General features: G+C 44.5%; 1 protein-coding gene across 1 annotated transcript in view; it reads right to left on the bottom strand.

The window, feature by feature from the left end:
- The window catches only part of BEND3 (BEN domain containing 3), a 34,275-nt gene that overhangs the window by 4,663 nt on the left and 24,158 nt on the right, over positions 1–5,454 (bottom strand). The window lies entirely within an intron of this gene.

Here is a 5,454-nt window from a genome sequence, read left to right as displayed (position 1 = left end):
CTGGAAAACAAACACTGTGTTAGGGTGTTCCGGTTTACTACATGAAACGCGGGTCTCGGTCACACGGAGGTGCCAAGGTCAATCTTGGAAGCACTCGAGAAAGCACCGCCCTCGCCCCTATTCACTCTGCTGGTCTGGGAACGCACAGCTAACACAAACCTGCACCCCTGTGCCAAAAGAGCTCGCTCTTCCTGCTTCCTAAGAGAGGCTCGGCCTGGACCTGGAAGGCGTCAGCTTCCTGCAGGACTCCGGTGCTGCACTTCCTGCACACAGGGCCTGAGGGGCAACAGTGCTGCTGGGGGCGGGAGACGCCACAAGGACTAGAGAAGCCCCTGAGGTCACCTCACTGACCCGGGCCTCCGTCTGCTCTCAGGCAGGCATAAGGACTCCTGCCCACAGCAGCTCCAGAAGGCAGCGGCATGTCTTCCAGTCCACAGCCTCTAGGAGAACAGGCGTCTCCACTCCAGATGGCTCCCGAGGTGCACAGTGGTACATACGCACAGGAGAACTGGGGTCTGCTGCAACTCTACCACCGTCTGGAATGACATCTTATCTCAGACCGGAAAAGGGCTGGCCCAGAACTGTCCCGGGGCCTGTGCAACTGTGGATTCCGTGACGTGATGGGCTCGCCCAGGTTTCTAAGTCACCGTCTCCCGTTGGTCCAGCGGCCCTTCTCAAGCAGATTGCAGGAGACGAGTAAGCCCCGATGTCTTAAGGCAGCCACCGTACATAATGAATGCCTCTCCTATGTATCTACAAGGGTACTTGCCATGTACTATCCAGCCTTGCTCAGCAAAGGACAGTGAGAGAATTAAACCCTACCAAATTGATTTTCAGGGATGATTGCCTCAACTCGCCCAAGGATAGCAGGGACACTCGTCAAGTCCACTGTTGCAGGACTCCCAGGGCAAGCTCCAGATACCCTTTAAAGACCCCAAGCCTGAGTCCAGCCTCCACGGCCAGACAGCCGTCACCCTGGCCATCTGAGAACCCAGAGTGCTTGCTGCTTTCACCGGTGGTCTCCCCTGCTGCCAGGCCCTGGACAGGCCAAGAGGCTTATTTACGTATATGTGGACAAGTGATTTTCAACACAGGCCCAAAGGAGATTCAGGAGAGGAAGGACAATCTTTCAGCTAACGATGCCGAACAGCTGGACAAAGATATGCCAAAACAAACAAAAACTTCCAGCCTACACGCACCATGTAAAAAAATTAATTTAAAGTGGATTGTGGGTGTAAATGTAAAACCTAATTTAAAATTCTAACACTTCTAGAAGACATAAGAGAAATCCTTTATGACCTTGGTTTAGGCAAATTATTTCTTGGACATGACACCACAAGCACAATCTGTAAGAGAAGAAAACTGACAAACTGGACTTCATCAAAACCACAAAAACTTTTGCTCCTTAAAAGACAATATTAAAAGAAAGAAAAACAGCTCACATTGGAAGAAGTATTGCCAAGCCATCTATCTGATAAAGGAGCTTAATCCAGAATACATAAAGAACTCTCACTCAATAATGACATACAACTCAATTAATGATTTCAATAGCCACTTCGAACAACATATATAAATAGCAAATAAGCGTGCAAAAAGATGCTTATTAGTAGCAGGCAAGTTAAAACCCACTCGGAGATACCTCATCACTCCTACCAAAATGGGTACAAACAAAAAGACAATACCAAGCGCTGGAAAATGTAAAGGAACTGAAGCCCCCCCATACTGCTGGTGGGGGGTATGATATGGCATAACAATTGGTAGTTTCTTAAAAAGATAAATATACATGGCCCATACGACTTGGGTATTTGATTCCTAGATATTTATTTACCAAGGGAAAAGAAAGCAGTTAATCACACAGAGATTTGTACACAAATGTTCATGGCAGCCCTATTTGTAAAGAGTCCAAAGCTGGAAACCCAAAATTTTATCAACAAGTATACAGATAAACAAACTGTGCTATATTCATAGGATGGAATACTACTTAGCAACAGAACTCATACATGTACTACTACTCATGAGGAGTCTCAAAATAATTATGCTAAAAGAAGCCAGGCAGGGGAGCCTGGGTAGCTCAGTCGGTTAACTATCTGATTCTTGATTTTGGCTCAGGTCACGGTCTCATGGTTTGTGAGCTGGAGCCCCACATAGGGCTTTATACTGACAGTGCGGAGCCTGCTTGGGATTCTCTCTCCCCTCTCTCTCTGCCCCTGCCTCGCTCGTTTGCAGTGTGTGTGTGCACGCATGTGCGCTCTCTCGCTCTCTCAAAATAAATATTTTTTTAAAAAAGAAAACAGTTAAAAAAAAAAAAGAAGCTAAACAAAAGAGGCCATGCTGTATGATTCCATTCAGAATCATGTGTTCAGGAACACAAACTTACCTATCAATGATGACAGAAAGCAGATTAGTGGTCACCTGGGGGTGAAGGAAAGATGCAAAGTGGCACATGGAAACTTTAAGGTGTTGGATGATTCCTGTTTATTATCTTGATCATGGTGATAGCCTCACTGGCATACACATATGTCAGAAGGTATCAAATGGTATCAAAAGGTATATATTGTGCCATTCATTGTAGTTCATTCCCAACTTAACCTGTTTTCGACAAATGTTAAACTTGACCCCCAAACTTACTGGAATACATTTTTGAGGGTTTAATCGAGCAGAAGAGCTAACTGGTGAACACTGGTAGGTGTCACAGGAACACGCAGGGCCGAAGCACAAAGTGTTTGCTGTTACTGACAGATGTATGCCCCCAGCAACTGCAGAACTGAGAAGAACAAAGGCCATCCTTTGGATGCTTCACACCCAGGGAAAAATATGGTTGGTGTAGGGCGGCCTAGGCCAGGGCTTCAGAAACTCTAATATACATGTGAATCACCCGGGACCTTGTTACAATGCAGATTCTGGTCCCTGAACCTGCATTTCCTCTAATTTTTTTTTTTTTAAGTTTATTTATTGTTTTAGTAATCTCTACATCCAATGTGGGGCTCGAACTCATGACCCCGAGATCAAGAGTTGCGTGCTCTTCTGACCAAGCCAGCCAGGCTCCCCTGGGCCTGCCTTTCTAACACGCTCCCAGGTACTGTTGGTCCTCTCTGAGTAGCAGAGGCCTGGAAGACCGTGTCTGCTCTCAGTTTGTCTCACCCAGGCAGATTCAATGTCATTTGTAGGACTTCAAATAACTAATGCCAGCACAAAACAGTACATGATGTGTTTTTCTCTTGTAGCCTGAAAAGGGTAGGAAAAAGAGACAATCTCGAGAGGCTAGATTTGCAATGGCATGTGGGCAATAAATAGGTAGGTAGGTTTAAGGTGAAAAGAGAGCAATGAGGCCACATAAACATATAAAACTTTGATCCTTCTAAGCCACCCACAAGTTATATTTCATTTAAATATATGGATCTTCTCTTGTAGATAATGGAATAATCTGACTCACAGTAACTAAGATTCATTTTTTGCCTGCCTCTGTTGATAACAACAATGCAAAAGAAAAGCTACTCTACTCTGTAAGAACCTGAAGATAGAAAAATTCTTTTTTTTTTCTTTAAGTTTATTTAATTTTGAGTGAGTGAGAGAGAGACAGAGAGAGAGAGGGAGGCAGAATCCGTACTGCCAGCACAGAGCCGGACTCGGAGGCTCCATCTCAAGAACCGTGAGCTCATGACCTGAGCCGAGATCAAGAGTCAGACTCTTAACTGACTGAGCCACCCAGGAGCCCCTGAAGATAGAGGAATTCTTATAAGGGTTATAATCATCCCATGGAGCTGCCCAATACTTTCTTCAAGGTTTGTTTGTATAATGGGATGAAGCGTCAAAGGCACCTGGCCTGGCCCTCCTCCTCCAACCCATGCTTCTCAGGAAGAGAGGACCAGGAGCCACTGGGGTGGGAGAAGCCTACCGTGAAGGACCTGCCGCCTGCCCCTCTCCCTGCTGGGGTCTCCTCACCAAGCTGCCCCCCATCGTCATCACACTGTATGACTGTTATATGATGGGACCATGTCATTCCTGAGTCTACCCCCACCCAGGCCTTGCAAAATGCCTGGGACACAGAATTGCTCAATGAATGTTTGTCAGCCACAAGCACGGACGGTTAAAACAGGGCAAGGTGTTCTAAGATTCTCAAATACGTGCTTTCAAAAAAGGAGCTGTTCAGATAGGCCACTAGCTTTATGAATAACATGTCTGTAGAGAGATATAAAAGCGTGGATAAGATCTCAGCTTGCACTGTCCTCTGTGACCTTGGCCAAATCAAATGATTTTTCATGCCTCAGCTTCTAGTACCTCAGGGATAAATAATGGTATGTCTCACAGGGTAGTTATGAAGACTTAATGAGATAATGTACAGAAAGCACTGAGCCTTGTCTGAATCACAGTAAGTGCTTAATAAATATTCACTGTTAGAATATAATTATTATTAAGCAGTGATATTCCCAAACCAGAGCAGAGGTAACACAGTGGGCTTTTTATTAAACTAGTTGTAATGATTACTCTCAAGCAGTAAACAAAAGGAGGACTTTCCTATAATGCATCAGGGTTAGTCACTCATGGAAGGCACTTCTTAGAGGTCTGTTTGTCCTAAAGACTGGGGGCGGGGGAGGAGCACAGGACATCAGAGCTGAAGGTGGGGTTTGAAGCTCTTTACAGCAATTTTGCTCTGCTATCAGACAGAGAGCAAAGGATTCTGAAGGGAGGGAGGCAGGGAGGAAGCCACACACACACATCATAAACTTGGAGAAAGGAAGGGATGGAGAGGAAAGTGTTCACTCCAACACTGGAGTGGAATTGGAACTGTGGGTCATGACCCATTAGTTAAATGATAGAGTTATTTTGGTGGGTCATGACCAGCATAAGAAGGGAGAAAGATTGAGGAAAGGCAGAAGGGAAAAAAAAGAAAATAGAATAGAAAATATCAGAGTGCACTGCACATAGTAAGTAAATTTGGGAAAGTTTTGCTTTGTTTCTGTGTCTGTACATTTACATACAAATCCATGTACGTGAGTTCTGTTTCTCTACAAGGTGAATTTATTTACAACTGCACACCGCTGAAAAGCACGGCCCTAATAAATTCAAACTGCCTTATTAGCTAATTCCTGTAGGCTGTAAATTAGATTTTAGCAACTTATTCACCATTAAATTCAATTACACCAAAATAATTTTGGAAGTCCTATGGATCATGAAATTACCATGAGGTTTAACCAATATAGAGGAATTTGAGTTTCTAATGGCAATCATTAAAAAAATCATAAATACATTAGGAGTGATTTTAGAAAAAGGGTCTTTGCTTTACAAGTGATCCCACTAATACATTTAAAATAGGATTTTGGGGGCACCTGGGTGGCTCAGTTGGTTGAGCATCCAACTCTTGATTTTGGCTCAGGTGCTTAAGACTCTCCATCTCTCGTTCTCCCTCCCTCTGCTCCTCTCCCCTGCTCATACACTCTCTCTCTCTTTAATAAA

Source organism: Acinonyx jubatus, chromosome B2, assembly GCF_027475565.1.
Source record: "Acinonyx jubatus isolate Ajub_Pintada_27869175 chromosome B2, VMU_Ajub_asm_v1.0, whole genome shotgun sequence".
Classification (NCBI taxonomy): Eukaryota; Metazoa; Chordata; class Mammalia; order Carnivora; family Felidae; genus Acinonyx; species Acinonyx jubatus.
The sequence above is the reverse complement of the archived record's forward strand: the minus strand, read 5'-3'. Positions and strand labels throughout refer to the sequence as shown.